At 41.5% G+C, this 19,939-nt stretch overlaps 2 long non-coding RNA genes across 2 annotated transcripts in view; both read right to left on the reverse strand.

Annotated features, from left to right (window-relative positions):
- The window catches only part of LOC140214226 (uncharacterized), a 35,147-nt gene extending 29,870 nt beyond the window's left edge, over positions 1–5,277 (reverse strand). Inside the window, exon 1 of the long non-coding RNA XR_011891157.1 lies at positions 3,634–5,277. This is a non-coding gene — a long non-coding RNA (uncharacterized lncRNA). The remainder of the gene's footprint in view (positions 1–3,633) is intronic.
- A 5,485-nt stretch (positions 5,278–10,762) lies between these two features.
- LOC129381347 (uncharacterized) lies at positions 10,763–18,109 on the reverse strand. Its single transcript, XR_008609542.2, has 3 exons — positions 18,031–18,109; positions 17,489–17,567; positions 10,763–11,007 (listed from the first exon to the last, which is right to left on the reverse strand). It is a non-coding gene; the product is annotated as an uncharacterized lncRNA (long non-coding RNA).
- Between the last annotated feature and the right edge of the window lie 1,830 nt (positions 18,110–19,939).

The raw sequence follows: 19,939 nt of genomic DNA on the forward strand, positions 1-19,939 counted from the left end.
ATTAAACGAATTTGGGCAAGGAAATTATAGGGAAAAGAACATCAGCCTATGATAGTATAGTTCTATGTGAAGCTCAAATACCACCCACCCATCACTTCCCCTGCAAAGCATGTTTACAGATACTAGCTTAACTGATTATTAACGAATTTGCGCAAGTAAATTATAGGGGAAAGAACATCAGCCTATAATAGTATAGTTCCATGTGAAGCTCAAGTTCCACACATCCATCACTGCCACTGCAAAGCATGTTTACAGATACTAGCTTAACTGATTAATAAACGAATTTGTGCAAATTATAGGGGAAAGAACATCAGCCTATAATAGTATAATTCTAAGTGAAGCTCAAATACCACCCATCCATCACTTCCCCTGCAAAGCATGTTTACAGATACTAGCTTGACTGATTAATAAACGAATTTGCACAAGTAAACTATAGAGGAAGGAACATCAGCCTAATTTAGTATAGTTCTATGTGAAGCTCAAATACCACCCATCCATCACTGCCCCTGCAAAGCATGTTTACAGATACTAGCTTAACTGATTAATAAACGAATTTGCGCAAGTAAATTATAGGGGAAAGAACATCAGCCTATAATAGTATAGTTCTATGTGAAGCTCAAATACCACCCAGCCATCACTTCCCCTGCAAACCATGTTTACAGGTACTAGCTTAACTGATTATTAACGAATTTGCGCAAATAAATTGAAGGGGAAAGAACATCAGCCTATAATAGTATAGTTCTAAGTGAAGCTCAATTACCACCCGTCCATCACTTCACCTGCAAAGCATGTTTACAGATACTAGCTTAACTGATTAATAAACGAATTTGCACAACGAAATTACAGGGGAAGGATCATCAGCCTATAATAGTACAGTTCTATGTGAAGCTCGAATACCGTCCATCCAACACTTCCCCTGCAAAGCATATTTACAGATACTAGCTTAACTGATTATTAAACGAATTTGCGCAAGTAAATTATAGGGGAAAGAACGTCAGCTTATAATAGTATATTTCAATATGAAGCTCAAATACCAGCCATCCATCACTTCTCCTGTAGATGCACGTGTACAGATACTTACTTGAATAATAAACAAATCTGCGCAAATAATTTATAACGGACAAAAACACCAGCCAACAATAGTATAGTTCTATGTGAAGCACACATTCGACCCATTCATGACTCCCCGTGCAACTCGTTAGAGACGCTAACTTGATTCGTAAACAAGTTTGCGTAAATACCTTATAGCCAAACGAAAATACGTTACCCTATACGGGTATGTAAGAACCTCAGCTCAGTCGTGTTAGCTCAGTGTTATGTGAAGCTCAAGTTCGACCCAGGCATCACTCCCCCGGTAAATGCCCGCTTAGAGGAACTAACTTACTTGATTAATGAACGAATTTCGGTAAATAATTTATAATGGAATAAATCCTCAGCCTATAATAGTATAGTTCTATGGGAAGCTCAAACTCCCCCATTCATGAATCCCCCCGCAAAGCATGTTCACAGATACATACTTGATTGATAAAGGAACTTGCGCAAATATCTTATAGCGGACAAAAACATCAGCCTATAATATTATAGTTCTATGTGAAGCTCGAATACCACCCCTCCATCACTTGCCCTGCAAAGCATGTTTACAGATACTAGCTTAACTGATCAATAAACGAATTTGCGCAAGTAAATTACCGGGGAAAGAACATCAGCCCATAATAGTATAGTTCAATGTGAAGCTTGAATTACATCCATCCATCACTGCCCCTGCAAAGCATGCTTACATATACTAGCTTAACTGATTAATAAACGAATGTGCGCAAGTAAATTATAGGGGAAAGAACATCAGCCTATTATAGTAAAGTTATTGTGAAGCTCAATTACCACCCATCCATCATTTCCCCTGCAAATCATGTTTACAGATACTAGCTTAACTCATTAATAAACGAATTTGCGCAAGTAAATTATAGGGGAAGGAACATCAGCCTATAATAGTATAGTTGGATGTGAAGCTCAAATACCACCCATCGATCACTTCTGCAAAGCATGTCTACAGATACTAGCTTAACTGATTAATAAACGAATTTGCGCAAGTAAATTATAGGGGAAAGAACATCAGCCTAATATAGTATAGTTCTGTGTCAAGCTCAAATACCACCCATCTATCACTTCCCCTGTAAATGCACGTTTACAGATACTTACTTGAATAATAAACAAATCTGCGGAAAGAACTTATAGCGGATAAAAACAGCCCACAATAGTATAGTTCTATGTGAAGCTCAAACCCCCGCCATTCATGAATCCCCCCGCAAAGGATGTTCACACATACTTACTTGATTGATAAAGGAACTTGCGCAAATATCTTATAGCGGACAAAAACGCCAGCCTACAATAGTATAGTTCTATGTGAAGATCAAGTTCGACCCATCCATCACTCCCCCTGCAAATGCTTACACACACTAACTTGGTTCATAAACGAATTTGCGCAAATAAATTATAGAGAAAAAAAAACATCAGCTATGTTAGAACCTCAGCTCGATTGTGTTAGCGCAGTCCTTTGTGAAGCTCAAATTCGGGATATTGTGGTAATATGCCGCCAACTGTGTTGGCGAATATGCAATGAAAGCTGACCACCTCACTGGATCACAGACGCAGATGAGGCTGCGGCTGTGATTAAACGATCAAATCACGTTGCACCAGTTTTACACAAAGCCTCCATGTCATGAGACTTTTCTATCTGAATGGCATTCATAGCAGCTATCTTCCTTCTTCCTTAGTCTTGTGGCGATTACATCGACTGGCCGCATGTTGTACGACGGCAAGCGACGGGACCTGCTTCAATACTGGACCTACAGGGGCATACTTTGTCTGAGATTCAGGAAGCCCTCTGACTACAACAGAACGCCTACGTTGCTTCCCGCTATTAAATTATGTGCCTCTGAAAACCACCGCCACTGAAAGCAAATGGCGCACCAGTCACAAGGCGTTCTTGCACGAACTTTGATCGAGCACGCTGGGCGCCTGCTATCCTTTGAGGACCATCATAACGCCCACCGTAATTACTCACATTCACTATTTTGCTTGTATTTCAATTTTGCTGAGGGTGTATGAGTGCAATATTACAAAACTGCATCAAATACGAATCGAATGGTGTCAAAAGCGAAACGAATTGAATATCGAATACTTTCAGAATAGTTCTCGAACGAGGAACTGCCGTTCTCTCCATGAATATAAAGAGGTCTTCACATCCCAGTATACTCGAAACAATACCGAAATTTCTGTGATTATATTGCAAGTTTCGAAGTAAAGCTTATTAAAAGCACAAATGATGGAATAGGAGCCAATAAGCAGTTTATTCTCACTATTAGGACTGATGGATCAGTGCGAACTATAGCACTCCAGCCAGAGAAAAAAAGCGAGTGATAGCGGGAAGAAACGACAAAACACATTAAAAAGGAAGAATTAAACAAAAAATGATGCATAACGGTCTTTGCAGTACACTTTGCACACCGCAGTCGACCTTGTGACGCTGGGCTGCTCGAGTATAGAGCTACCGAAATAATTTTACAGGCAATTCACCGTGCAGAGCGAGAGGTATTGGAAAAATTACGACGCAAGAAAACTGCTCGATGAGCTTACCTTGTTGCTCTGACTCGTACAGCTGCCTCCGGTGCTGCCTCCTACGCTTCACCTGGTGACGAAGCCAGAAAATCCGGCATCGTCCTCGGCCAGCAGATGAGTGCACGACACGACTGGGTCCATGTCGTGCCGGCCGTTCTCGGCAGCGATGGACGAAAGCAAACAAAAGAAAACGCGGTTTGCGTATGTGACAGGAACGGGAAAAACATTTCATGATACGAGACACTGGGTTGCTAGCCTAGTCAGCATCAAACTCGAACTTGTTCTCAGATTCCGCCATACCTTTTCTTTTAATTGCGGTAACATTTATATGGACACTACATGAGCATTATTACTATCGCTGGCACAAATGCACCTATACAGAAACTAACTTATACGGTTATTAAATCCATTTGCGCAAATTACTTATAGAGCAAAATAAAAGCATTTAGCCCGTTAGAACCTACGCTACGTCGTGCTAACTCAGTTCTCTGTAACACTCAAACTCAACGCATCCTTCACGACCCCTAAAAATGCACGTGTGCAGACACGTAAATGACAGATACATCAATTCGCAGAAGAAACACCAGCCTACAGCATGTCAGAACCTCTGCGACGTCGTGTTAACTAACTTCACCGTAAAGCCTAAATTCGAACCATCCATCACTACCCCTGCAAATGCGCGTATACAAACTTGCACCAATATTTAACGAATATGCGAAGTACATCATCGCGGAAAGAACGTATGTCTATAGCCCGATAGAACGTCTGCGCTGTCGGGACTACTTATATATAAAGCTCAAATTTCAACCATATTTCACTCCCGCTGCACATGCACATATACAGAAGTTAACTACACGATTATTAAGTGAGTTTCAAGAAATTAGTTGTCGCGGAAAACTGCAACCAGCTCATTTGTGGTAAATCACCTCCATGAAAAGCTTAATCTCGACGTACCCATCACTGCTCCTGCAAACACACGTACGGAGTTACTAAGTTACATGACTATTATATAAATTTGCAAAAATTACTAATCTCGAAAAAAAAAAAAACTAAACAGAGCCCAACAGAACCTCAGCCACGTCGCCTGACCCAAATCTCTGAAAACCTCAACTTCAACGCATCTATCACTCCCCCTGCAAAAGCCCGTATGATGACACTAACATCCGTTAAAATCAAACGAATATGCAGAAATTTCTGTTCGAGGAAAGAACATCAGTCTATACCCCATAGAACCTCTGCGTAATCGTGCTAACTTATTTTTCTCTGAAGCTGAAACTTGATGCATCCATGCCACCGTTTGAACGCACGCTCAAAGACAATAAATACATGATTATGAAGCGATTTTGCGCAAATTACATATTGCGGGAAAACGCATAAGCATATAGCATGTTAGAACCTCATCTCAGTCGTGTTGGCTCAGTTCTATGTGATGCTCGAATTCGATCCATCCATCACCGCCCCTGCAAATGCACGCTTAAGCACACTAACTTATTTGATTATTGAACGAAATTACCCAAATAAATTATAGCGGAAGAACGCATCAGCCTCTAAAAGTATAGTTCTATGTGAAGCTCAAATACGAACCATCCATAATTCCCCTTGGTAACGCACGCTTATAGGCACTACCTTACTAGATTAATAAACGAATTCGTACAAATAAAGTGTAGCGGCACAAAAACATCAGCCTATAATAGTACAGTTCTATGTGAGGCTCAAGTTCCACCAATTCATCACTCCCCCTGCGAATTCCCGCTTAGACCCACTTACTTCATTAATAAACCAATTTGGGCAAATAACTAACAGTGGACAAAAACCCTTGCAAAGCATGTTTAAAGATATTAACTTATTTGGTTAATTAACAAATTTGTGCAAACTAATTCTACCGGACAAAAACACGAGCCTACAATAGAATAGTTTTATGTGAAGTTAAATTCGACCCATCCATCACTGCTCATGCAAATACACGCTTACAGCCAGTAATATACTTGATTTATAAAGGAAATTGCGCTAATAAATTATAGAGGGAAAAAACACCGGCCTATAATAGTACGTTAGAACCTCAGCTCAGTCGTGTTAGCTCAGTTCTATGCGAAGCTCAAATTCGAGCTATCCATCACTGCTCCTACAAATGCACGCTTACACAGAGTAACATACTTGATTAATGAAGGAATTTGCGCAAATAACTTAAAACGGAAGAAAACATCAGCGTATAATAGCATAGTTAGTTCTTTGTGAAGCTCTAATTCGACCCATCCAACGCTTCCCCAGCAAATCTCCCGCTTACACGGAAACTTACTTGATTAATAAATTAATTTCTGCAAATAAATTATAGCGGAAAAAACATCAGCCTGTAATAATATGTTAGAACCTGCCCACATTGATGTAAGCTGAGATCTCAGTCACGCTCAAGTTCGATCGATCCATTACTGATCCTGCAAATGCCCGTTTACAGACATTAACTTGCTTGAATAAAAACGAATTTGTGAAAAATAAATTATAGCGGAAAAACCTTCAGCCTATATTAATATGTTAAAACCTATGCTCAGTAGTGTTAGCTCAGATCTATGTCACGCTCAAATTCGATCCACCAATCACTGCCTCTGCAAATGCACGCTTACAGACACTTTCTTGATTAATGAACGAATCTGCGCAAATAATTTAAAACGGTAGAAAACATCAGCCTATTATAGTATAGTTCTATGTGAACATCAAGTTCCACACATCCATCACTCGCCCTGCAAATTCCTGTTCACAGAGAAACTTACTTGATTAATAAACGAAGTTGCGCAAATACCTTATAGAGGAAAAAACATCAGTTCATAATGGCATGTAAGTACCTCAGCTCAAGAGTGTTAGCTAAATTCCTATGTGAAGCTGAAACTCTATCCATCCATCACTCCCCGAGCAAATGCACGTTTAAAGACACTAACATACTTGATTAATAAACGAATTTGCACAAAAACTTAATAGAGGAAATAACACCTGCCTTTAAAAGTATGTTAGAACCGCAGCTCAGCCGTGTTAGCACAGTTCAATGTGATGCTCAAATTCAAACCCATCCATCACTGCCGCTGCAAATGCCCGCTTATAGACACTAAGGTACTTGAATAATAAACGAATTTGCGTAAATGAACTATACACGGAAAAAATCTGCCTTTAATGGTATGTTAGTACATCAGCTCAAATGTGTTAGCTCCGTTCTAAGCTCGGGATACTCCTGTTCACCCAGTTCTCCGACAGGTAAACACTGGAAACTTACTTCACTACTCCTACAATGTCACGAATACTGTCACTAAATTATATGATTTCTAGGCGAGTTTCCTCAACATAGCTATAGCGGAAAAAACGCCAGCCCGTCGACAGTACATCACCGCAATCGAATTGACCTAATTTCCTGAAAAGCAAAAATTCCACACATCCATCACTCTCCCTGACAATCTACGAATCCTGACACCGATTTGCACAGTTGATAAACGAATTTACCAAAATTATTTACCGGAGAAAATAAGATCAGCCTATATCCCTCTTAGACGCTCCAGCATACTCCTATCTGCTAAATTCTCCGAAAGGCTCAAACATGACGCTGACTTCATTTCTCCTGAAATTGCACGCATACTGGCACTAACATACGTGATTGGTAAATGAACTTGCTCAACTTAGTGTTAGCGGAAAAAGCGCCAGCATATAGACAGTCAGTACGTCAGCGCATTCCTATTGATTGAATTCTCTGAAAAGCTCAAGTTCCGCACATACATCACTGTCCCTAGAAAGGTACGAATACTGACACTAACTTGCCTAACGGATAAGCGAATGTGCCTAAATTACTGTTCGAAGAAAAAAGATCTGCCCACAGCACCCTTAGAAGCTCAGCCTAATCCGCTCCCTTTAATTCCCTGAAGGGCCCAAACTGGACGCTTCGTTCATTACTCCTGCAATTGCAGAAATACTGCCAGTAACTTGTATCATTAGTAAAGGAATTTGCTCAAGAAAGCTATAACGGGAAAGCGACAGCCTTTAGACATTAGTACCTCACAGCATTACTGTTGCCTGAATTCTCTGAAAAGCTCACATTCGACGAATACATCACTCTCCCTGCAAATGTACGTGTACCGACACTAACTTGCGCAATGGATAAACGAATTTGCCCAAAAAACTTGTCGCAGAAAAATATCAGCCTATAGCCCCTTTAGATGCCCGGGTACTCATGTTCGCTCAACTCTCTCAAAGGCTAAACTGTACGATAACTTCATTACTCCTGCAATTGCACGAATACTGCCACTACGTATGATTAGTAATCCGATTTCCTGAAGTAGGTTATAGCGGCAAAAATGCCAGCCAGTAGAAAATTAGTACCTCACCGCATTCCTATTGACTGAATTCTGTGAAAAGCTGAAATTCCAGGCATACCTCACTCTCCCTGCAAATGTACGTGCACTGACACTAACTTGCCTAATTGATAAAAGAATTTGCCCAAAATTACTTTTCGCAGAAAAAAAAATTTGCCTATTGGCCCCTTAGAAGCTCAGTGTAATACAGCACAATCAATTCTCTCAAAGGCTCAAACTGGACGCCTACATCACTATTCCTGTATTTCCACGAATACTGCCACTGAATCATATAATTAGAAAACGAATTTTGCTCAGCTTATTTATAGCGGTAAACACGCCAGCCTGTAGACAGTTAGTACTTCACCGCATTTCTGTTGACTGAATTCTGAGAAAAGCTCAAGTTCCACGCACACAACACTTTCCCTGCAAATGTACGTATGCTGACACTAATTTGCCTAAGTGATAAACCAACTTGCCCAATTTACTTTTCGCAGAAAAAAACATCAGGCTATAACACCTTAGAAGCTCAGCGTATTGCTGCTCACTCATTTCACTGAAACGCTCAAACTTGACGCTTCACTACTTCTGTAATTGCACGAATACTGCCTCTAACTTGTATGATTAGCAAACGAATTTGCTGAAGTAACATATTGCGGAAAATACGCCAGCCCGTAGACAATTAGTACCTTATCGCATTCCTATAGACCGAATTCTTTGAAAAGCACAAAAGCAACGCATAAAACCACTCTTCCTGCAAATTTACGTATACTGTAACTAACTTGCCTATTGGATTAACGACCCTGCCGAAATTACATCTCGCAGAAAACAAAGTATCTCCCTATAGCGCGCTTAGTAGCCCAGCTAACTCCTGTTCACTCAATTATCTGAGAGGCTCAAACTGGACGCTTACTTCATTACTCCTGCAATTACATGAATACTGCCACAAAGTTATAGGATCAGTAAACAAATTTGCTCAACTTAGCTACAGCGGAAAAAACGCCAGCCTGTAGATAGTACTTCACCGCATTCATATTGACTGAATTCTGTCAAAAGCTCAAATTCGACGCATACATTACCCTCCCAGCAAATGTACGTATACTGACACTGACTTGAATAATCGATAAACGAATTTGTCCAAATGACTTTTTTCAAAAAAGCAATATCACCCTATTTCCCTTAGAAGCTCAGGTAACTCCTCTTCACTCAATTCTCTGAAAGGCTTAAACTGGACGCTTACTTCATTACTTCTTGAATTGCACGAATACTGCTACTAAATTATATGATTAGTAAACGAATTTGCTCAACTAAAATATTGCTGGAAAAACGCCAGCCTATAGTCAATTAGTACCTCACCGCATTCCTATTGACTGAATTCTCTGAAAAGCTCGATTTCGACGCATTCGTCACTCTCCATGCAAATGTACGTGTACTGAAACATACTTGCCTAATTGACAGACAAATTTGCCCAAATTACTTTTCGCAGAAAAAAATACCCTATGGCGCCCTTAGAAGCTCAGGTAACTCCTGTTCACTCAATTCTATGAAATGCTCAAACTGGACGCTTACTTAATTACTCCTGCTATTCCACAAATACTGCCACTAAGTTATATGATTAGTAAACGAATTTGCTCAAATAAGTTATAGTGCAAAACACGCCAGCCTGTATACCGTTACTACCTCACCACATTCCTATTGACTGAATTCTCTGAAAAGCTCAAATTCGACGCATACATCACTCTCCCTGCAAATGTACGTATACTGACAGTGACTTGAATAATTGATAAACGAATTTGCTCTAATTACTTTCCCAGAAGAAATATCACCCTACAGTGCCCTTAGAAGCTCAGGTAGCTTCTGTTGACTCAATTCTCTGAAATGCTCAACTTGGACGATGACTTCATTACTCCTGCCATTGCATGAATACTGCCACTAACATATATGATTAGTAAACGAATTTGCTCAAGTTACGGTGCGAAACACGCCAGCCTGTAGACTGTTAGTGCCTCACCACAATCCTATCGACTGAATTTTCTGAGAAGCTCAAATTCGACGCATACATCGCTCTCCCTGCAAATGTAAGTATACTGACACTGACTTGAATAATTGATAAACGAATTTTCCCAAATTACTTTTCGCAGAAAAACAATATCACCCTATTGCCCTTAGAAGCTCAGGTAACTCCTGTTCACTCAATTCTCTCAAAGGCTCGAACTGGACGCTGACTGCAGTTCCCCTGCAAATGCACGTATCCTATCACTTAATCGCTAAGAAAGGGCGTTGGCTTTAATTAATAAGCATAAGTGAAATTGGCCAGTGGCAAGTTTCAAACAGAGGACCCCTAGCACAACAGCTCTTTTTATTTAGCTGACGTTTACTTCAGTTCATACAGCCACTGCATCTATGATTCCTATACCTCGTGTAATATTATTTTTAAATCGCATTCCTTGCTTTGGTCGCCCTTTCTCTTTATTCTTTATTGATAAATTTTTCCGCTGTGCTTGAAGGCGTTACATTAGGGGCTCACAAGCTTGAAAAAAAAAAAATACATCTTCATTTACATTACACGTTTGCTCAGACGTCTGACGCTTATGACAAAACCGTTATAATTTTTTCAATGAACTTTCCATTCTGACTCAACGCACGTCTGCCATTTGATTTTTCCTCAAGCGATACTTCGCTGAATAAGTTGCAATTTACCCAGATTGCATTTCTTTTCCGTTGTACCATAGAAGAGGTGGCATAATTGTCGGTGCGCTAACGATAGCCACTTATTATTGTTTTTTTTACGCTTTATTGCTAAGGGTTATAAGGAATGCTTGTTTACTTAAGTTTATTGAGCGTAAAATAATTTTTTAGGTAATTACCTTTGTAGAGCGAAAGGCTACGGAAAGATCAAGACGCAAGAAGACACGTCTTTGATGCGATCGTCTTGGTGGCCTTGCTAGTAGAGTCGGTCACAGTGCGGCCTCCCACACCGGTCCCGGTGACGATGCACGAAACGCCAGCATCGCCTTCGCTTGAGGGATGGGTACTCGCCACGATCGGTTCGATCTCCTCCCGTTCGCTGATGGCACCGTTGAAAAAGAGACATGGCACGGGTATGTGAGAAACACGGTGAAAGAAATGAGGACGCGATGCCTTCGGGTTCTGTTCTTGACACCGTAACCACAGCCATGACCTATTGAAAAAAGATATGTATAAGGACATTAGGACTCATTAGGTCATTCGGCTCTTCTCATTTGAGTTAGTATAGTCAGCTTGGCCCGAGTAGGTTAGGCATATAAACAAGCGGTCTCATTTGAGTTAGAAATACATCGACACTTGTGGCGTTTATCTTGTGGCGTTTACTATGACTGCGTCAGGTACAATCTAGTTATAAAAACGACAGGACAGCAGACCCCGTTCGTGCCGGCCACCGCTAGCATGCCTTCTCTTTTTTCGTCATCTTGCAAAAGCAGGCGTGTATTCTGTGGTGACCACTTATGGAGATAGTTTCGCTAGATTTTGCGAGACTCGGCACCGGACTCAATTATGTAAATGGCCGGCACTGTTCTTTGCCTTGCGTGAAGATAGTCAGCTTGTCAAAGTGCCAGAAAGTATCTCGGTCGCGTACAAAAACAGGCGAACGCAAGCAAAACACACAAACAAAGTGCTTAGGTCCGACAAATGAATAATTCCGTAAAAAGCAAAAATAATTTGTCTCATCAGTGCGAAAAAGGAAAACACAGGAACAAAGCGCAGAATGGTAGCTTGTGTAAAAGGACCTAGGCCCAGATTCCGTAAAGGCCATGATACCGCAATTCCTGACGGAAGACAACCGAACGCATGGGATGCTAACACATGACAATCCTAAGTGCCATAGTCTTTCGCCTGAAGTACAGCTTTCGCCTTCGCTAATATTACGAATATGCAGGCTGTGACTTTCATAGAATTCTCGGTGATGACTATTTATGGAAGGTGGAGGCCAACATGATGTTCTTCTGACATTTGGCTGATGCTCATTTGACGTTACCTTAACGCAGCGTGCAAATTTGCCTACGTGATGCCTGATGATTGAGTGTCTAGTGTCAGATTTCACCTTCCGCTAACGCAACGTAAGGGTGGCGGTGCTTGTGATTGTTTTGCTAAAAGGATCAATTGCTGGATAAAATAACCTTACCAGACTATTGTTGCCGAAATTATAACGTCTATATCATTGCGCTGAGTAATATGTCTATAATGGGAACCGCGCAAAGAGCGATGGAATGACAATTGCTAGGCATAACGTTAAGAGACAAAGTGAACGGTTCGGATCAGAGAGCAAACGGGTATAGATGATATTCTTATTGAGATCAAGAGAAAAAAAATTGAGCTGGGCATGTCATGTAATGCGCCGGTTAGATAAGCGTTGGACCATTAGAGTTACAGAATGGGTACCAAGAGAAGGGAAACGCAGTCGAGGACGGCAGAAGACTAGATGGAGTGATGAAATGAGGAAATTCGCGGGCGCTAGTTGGAATCAGTTGGCGTCGGACAGGGGCAATTGGAGATCGCAGGAAGGGGCCTTCGTCCTGCAGTGGACATAAAACAGGCTGATGATGATGATGATGAATGGCAAATTCGTAAGTAAAGTGAAGCATGTGTGCTATGGTTTGACTGAGCCGACTGAGTGTAAGAGTGAGGTTGAAGGCATAACATTAAGGTAATATTTGATAGCCTAGCTATGTTGACTAATCATGCTAACCTAACTTGCAGGAAAATAAAATCGGTTGGATTCCATAAGGTACGAATTACCATATAATGACCGGCAGCTTACCGCCTTCCTTGAAAGCCGTACGATCACAGCTTTCTAAAGGTCCCAATATATGGAGCATACACTTCGGGATTAACGAATAACTTTGAGAAAAATGCTAGGCGTAACGCTCAGAGACAGGAAGACAGCGATGTGGATTAGAGAGCAAACAGGGGTCGCCGACACTATAGTTGACATTAAGAGTAAAATATAGAGTTTACGAACCATGTAATGCCTAGGGCAGATAACACAAGTTGCATTAGAGTTTCAGGATGAACGCCAAGGAAAAGGAAGCGCTGTCGACAACGGCAGGGAATTAGGTGCTGTGATCAAGTGAGAAAGTTCGTAGACATAACATTGAATCAGCTGGTGCATGACAAGGGTTATGAAAATCGCTGGAAGATGACATTAGTAGCCTGATGGTTATGGTTAATTAGATTAATCGACGCGCTCATCTTGGGCAATAACCAAATAAATCGATAAATACTTTAGAAGAGAGATACCATTTTTTTTTTCGTCGTGCGCAAGTGTGGAGGTAGTTTCTCTATTGCATTAGGAGTTGGCTCAGAGTAGATGACAGACATGTTTCTCATATTGAATTAACTTATAACGCTGGTCTTCCTAATAACGGATCATAGGCATGGGAAACGCCACTATTTCTCATTTTAACAAGGTGCGTTGGCCAATGCCGAAGAAATTTTTTCCAGAAGTGTAAGGTCGCTCTTCAAGGACACTCGCGGACATAAGCCCGTAGCCGCCACAGCAGAAGTTGCATGACCCTCGGTGACCGTCTACGCACATTCTTTCAAGATTACAACTGCCCCCAATAGGTCCCGAATACGCGTGATTGCAGATCTCTCTATATATATCTGTGCATACCCCTGTCATCAGCACACATTCCTCGATAAGCCTCACACATCACCTTCGTCCTCGTGATATCGCTACGCAGAAATATCACCACATGATTTGGTGTGTGCATTTCTAAGGTGCTTCTGAACAATGAGCGCACAAATATAATTGTACGAATTGAAGGTTATGCATAAACATTGCGTGAATTCTCTCATCGCACAGATTAAATCAAGCAATTATAAGCACCGTGGTTAGTTGCATAGCATCTAAATAAACAAATTTCCCTTCAAATACATTCCGGCATGTCCGTTCTATCTGGGTATAAATTCTAGTTAGGCACAATTTTTAAAAAGTACGGGCTTTTACGTGCCGAAACCACGATCTGATTATGAGTCGCGACGTAGAGGGGGACTACGGAATAATCTCGACCACGTGAAGTTCCTTCACCAGCCTCTAAATCTAAGTACGTAGGTTTTGTCGCCATTCGCCCCCATCGCAATGCGGTCGCCGAGGCAGGAATTCGATTCCGCGACCTCGTGCTTAGCAGCCGAACGGCATAACCACTAAGCAACCCCGGCGGGAGAGAGAAACATTTTTGTTCTTCGCGTATCCCTCACTCGGCACGTTTGCCCCTGATGGCGACACGACAAAAGACAACAAAAATGGGCCAAACGTCGACAAACGTAAAAGTTTTCTGCAGTAGTCATTGACTGCCCTTTCAAGGAACGAGCAGGTTCATAATAATAATAATAATAATAATAATAATAATAATAATAATAATAATAATAATAATAATAATAATAATAATAATAATAATAATAATAATCAGCCTGGTTACGCCTACTGCAGGGCAAAGGCCTCTCCCATACTTCTCCAGCTGCCCCGGTCATGTACTAATTGTGGCCATGTTGACCCTCCAAACTTACTAATCTCAGCTGCCCACCTAACTTTCTGTCGCCCCCTGCTACGCTTCCCTTCCCTCGGAATCTAGTCCGTAACCCTTAATGACCATCGGTTATCTTCCCTCCTCATTACATGTCCTGCCCATGCCCATTTCTTTTTCTTGATTTCAACTAAGATGTCATTAACGCGCGTTTGTGCCCTCACCCAATCTGCTCTTTTCTTATCCCTTAATGTTACACCTATCATTCTCCTTTCCATAGCTCGTTGCGTCGTCCTCAATTTAAGTAGAACCCTTTTCGTAAGCCTCCAGGTTTCTGCCCCGTACGTGAGTACTGGTAAGACACAGCTGTTATAAGCTTTTCTCTTGAGGGATAATGGCAACCTGCTGTTCATGATCTCAGAATGCCTGCCAAACGCACCCCAGCCCATTCTTATTCTTCTGATTATTTCACTCTCATGATCCGGATCAGCAGTCACTACCTGTCCTAAGTAGATGTATTCCCTTACCACTTCCAGCGCCTCGCTACCTATCGTAAACTGCTGTTGCTTTCCGAGACTGTTAAACATTATTTTAGTTTTCTGCAGATTAATTTTTAGTCCCACCCTTCTGCTCTGCCTCTCCAGGTCAGTGAGCATGCATTGCAGTTGGTCCCCTGAGTTACTAAGCAAGGCAATATCATCAGCGAAGCGCAAGTTACTAAGGTATTATCCATTTACTCTTATCCCCAATTTTTCCCAATCCAGGTCTCTGAATACCTCCTGTAAACATGCTGTGAATAGCATTGGAGATATCGTATCTCCCTGTCTGACGCCTTTCTTTAATGGGATTTTGTTGCTTTCTTTGTGGAGGATTACGGTGGCTGTGGAACCGCTATAGATATCTTCCAGTATCTTTACATATGGCTCATCTACACCCTGATTCCGTAGTGCCTTCATGACTGCTGAGGTTTCGACTGAATCAAATGCTTTTTCGTAATCAATGAAGGCTATATATAAGGGTTGGTTATATTCCGCACATTTCTCTATCACCTGATTGATAGTGTGAATATGGTCTATTGTTGAGTAGCCTTTACGGAATCCTGCCTGGTCCTTTGGTTGACGGAAGTCTAAGGTGTTCCTGATTCTATTTGCAATTACCTTAGTAAATACTTTGTAGGCAACGGACAGTAAGCTGATCAGTCTATAATTTTTCAAGTCTTTGGCGTCGCCTTTCTTATGGATTAGGATTATGTTAGCGTTCTTCCAAGATTCCGGTACGCTCGAGGTCATGAGGCATTGTGTATACAGGGTGGCCAGTTTTTCTAGAACAATCTGCCCACTGTCCTTCAACAAATCTGCTGTTACCTGATCCTCCCCAGCTGCCTTCCCCCTTTGCATAGCTCCCAAGGCTTTCCTTGCTTCTTCCGGCGTTACTTGTGGGATTTCGAATTCCTCTAGACTATTCTCTCTTCCATTATCATCGTGGGTTCCACTCGTACTGTATAAATCTCTATAGAACTCCTCAGCCACTTGAACTATCTCATCCATATTAGTAATGATATTGCCGGCTTTGTCTCTTAACGCATACATCTGATTCTTGCCAATTCCTAGTTTCTTCTTCTCTGCTTTTAGGCTTCCTCCGTTCCTGAGAGCTTGTTCAATTCTATCCATATTATACTTCCTTATGTCAGCTGTCTTACACTTGTTGATTAACTTCGAAAGTTCTGCCAGTTCTATTCTAGCTGTAGGGTTAGAGGCTTTCATACACTGGCGTTTCTTGATCAGATCTTTCGTCTCCTGCGATAGCTTACTGGTATCCTGTCTAACAGAGTAACCGCCGACTTCTATTGCACACTCCTTAATGATGCCCACAAGATTGTCGTTCATTGCTTCAACACTAAGGTCCTCTTCCTGAGTTAAAGCCGAATACCTGTTCTGTAGCTTGATCTGGAATTCCTCTATTTTCCCTCTTACCGCTAACTCATTGATCGGCTTCTTATGTACCAGTTTCTTCCGTTCCCTCCTCAAGTCTAGGCTAATTCGAGTTCTTACCATCCTGTGGTCACTGCAGCGCACCTTACCGAGCACGTCCACATCTTGTATGATGCCAGGGTTAGCGCAGAGTATTAGGTCTATTTCATTTCTAGTCTCGCCGTTCGGGCTCCTCCACGTCCACTTTCGTCTATCCCGCTTGCGGAAGAAGGTATTCATTATCCGCATATTATTCTGTTCCGCAAACTCTACTAATAACTCTCCCCTGCTATTCCTAGAGCCTATGCCGTATTCCCCCACTGCCTTGTCTCCAACCGGCTTCTTGCCTACCTTGGCATTGAAATCGCCCATCAGTATAGTGTATTTTGTTTTCACTCTACCCATCGCCGATTCCACGTCTTCATAGAAGCTTTCGACTTCCTGGTCATCATGACTGGATGTAGGAGCGTAGACCTGTACAACCTTCATTTTGTACCTCTTATTAAGTTTCAGAACAAGACATGCCACACTCTCGTTAATGCTATAGAATTCCTGTATGTTACCAGCTATATTCTTATTAATCAGGAATCCGACTCCTAGTTCTCGTCTCTCCGTTAAGCCCCGGTAGCACAGGCGTGCCCGCTTCTGAGCACTGTATATACTTCTTTTGGCCTCCTAACTTCACTGAGCCCTATTATATCCCATTTACTGCCCTCTAATTCTTCCAATAGAACTGCTAGACTCGCCTCACTAGATAACGTTCTAGCGTTAAACGTTGCCAGGTTCATATTCCAATGGCGGCCTGTCCGGATACTATAATAAGCGGTATCATAATAATATAATAATATAATATAATAATATAAAGCGGATACATTGAATTCAGTGGCGTGCTGCAGTGTACTGGTAGCTGTGGTGCATTTGTTTAACGGTCGATACGGCGACTTCACGAGCAGGACATAAAAACATTTTACAGCAAAAATTAGCCGAATGAACATGTCGATCAGGGGCTACGCGAAAAGTTCTTTGAGCGTAATTAGTTCCCTTCGAAATCAGCAGAAACGATTGTGCTCACCTCGTATGCTATGAAGCGGAACTTGGCACGGCCGGCCGTCCGTCCCCGCGTTGTTTCCACCAGAAGCCACGGTGATGTCCTACATAAACGAGTCGCCAGCATTAATCCAGATACTTCGTAGTGTCTTCAAAAACGCGGCACGTGTTGTGTTTTGGCGTCATAGACTGAAGGTATTCACGAAAGCAAGTGAGCACTCTTTCGCGTAATCACATGCACTGTGAAGGCAAAATGGCAGCCAACGCGACAGCAACCTGCGATATCGTTTCAGGCTACATCGCCCATTATTGCAGCGAGTACAATCTTTAATTACAAGGAAATATTAGAAATCAAACAGCGCGAAAGGAAAGAGGTTAACACAAACGCTGATTTTGCGAATACTTACGAGAAACGCGTCCAACATGTCTTTTCGATAAAGAAATTATTACAAAAAAAATCATATTGCCACCTTTGAATCCTGAGCGCACACGCGATTTTCTGACCAGCAACCTAGGAGGCCTGAAGAAAAGCTGGCCACTAGGTCCGCAGGGCAGGAATCGAGTTACCATGTCGCTAGATTAGCTGGCCACCAGATCCACAGGGTGGGCATCGAGACACCAAGCAGCTGGAACAGCTGGCCACCAGGTCACAACCTCGAAAACAGGGGTAAAGAATGATTTCAGGAAAAATTGGCCAAAGTCATATATCACATAAACACTACATGAAACGTTCATTGAGCGCAATTATTTCACTTCGAAAGCAACAAAGTATTGTGTTCTACGAGGATTGTAGCCCACGACGCAAAAAGCCTCGTGGGCCACATGTTGCGGCAAGGTGCGATACAAAAACGAAGAGGGTGACGCTGTTCTGTATTCGGCTTGAACCCCGGTGCATTGATGGTAATTAATGGGTGATTGTGTTTTTATTTTGTCAATTGCAGGGCAGCTCGTTTTAACCTTGTGGACTTGTGCTCATTGTCAGGTGTTGTGTCTTGCTATACCATTATTTCTATCCGTAGAAGAACCTCACCCCGACATCTAATGCATGCCTAGTCCCTAGTGGTGTTGGCTGTACTCGCTTGGCGCCTCCTCTACTTGCTCCACTCGCCGGTACGGGAGTAGGTACCCCTTACAGAAAGTCTTATAGAAAGTCTATAGAAAGTCTATAGACATTGGTCTATTAAGTCTATAGACCGTCCATAAACATTTCTTTAGACAAGTCTATGAGAGTCTGTGGACTTATGGCCTTACATTTTTTGTAAACTAGTCTATGAAAATTCGGAGTCTACAGACGCTCTGTAGACTGTCTATAGATTAATGAAAATTCGCGTTTGTAGACAATTGTCTGCAGAATGTCTGTAGATAAAAGTGTGTACGGTTATACAGTTCTATTTTTCTAGACTGAAGTGTATGGAATGTCTATAGACAAATGTCTATAGATAGTCTACAAACATTAGCTTATAGAGATTTTATAACATCAGTCCACAAAAGTAGAACATGACTGAAGTCTATAAAATCTCTAAGCAAATGTCTAGACTAAAGACATTTGTCCATAGACATTCCATAGACTTCAGTCTAGAAAAATAGAACTGTATCATCCTATGCACTTTTCACTATAGACATTCTGCTGACATTTATTTGCCAACAAACGTGAATTTTCATTAATCTATAGACAGTCTGCAGACAGCCTATAGACTCACACTTTTTAAGTGCAAGGCCATAAGTCCACAGACTGTCTACGGACAATTCCTGTAGACCAGTCTATAGCTAATCTATAGACATTAGCCTTACACTATTTATCCACTACTGCGGATACAGGGCGTCCCAGCTAACAAATTTACTGAAGATGTTCAACGAAGAATAATGTAAAAAGAGACGGTGCAGTAAGATCCGAATTTAAGACCTATGGTGTCCAGCCGTCAGAGATCTTAACTGTAGGTCTTTTTATAATAGTATATCTTGCACTGTGTGTTTTTTAAGGTTGGTTAAAATAACCGGGATGGACTGCCTATATAGAAGTTATACAAACCATATATTGCCAACTGTGTTTCAATTATATATAAACACTCGCTGCTGGGGTTTCTAATATGCAGTCTACTCGAAATGTCTATAGAATTTTATTGCATCCAGCATGCATATGCGAACATACCTAGGGAACTGTACAGGGAAAACCATGCATGTACATGCAAGCAGTCGAAAAATCTCAAATGCATGTAGCCCTCAATCTCTATGTAGGATTGCGTGAGCATTTGTGCACATGCAACGTTAAGAAGTATTACAGTTGCATGCAATGCATCCGCTTGAATGAAATCTGTTAGCTACCTGCTATCTACAAATTAGTTTACGTATTTGTTTACATAAGATAGGAAAACAATTTTTTATGTATTTCTGCATGTGCACCTGATGCTTCTCATCTGCACTTATGCGTTAACGCTAGTTGATTAATAATGCTTCTGAACCAGTTGTTCGCCCATCC

This window comes from Dermacentor andersoni, chromosome 11 (assembly GCF_023375885.2).
Source record: "Dermacentor andersoni chromosome 11, qqDerAnde1_hic_scaffold, whole genome shotgun sequence".
NCBI lineage: Eukaryota > Metazoa > Arthropoda > Arachnida > Ixodida > Ixodidae > Dermacentor > Dermacentor andersoni.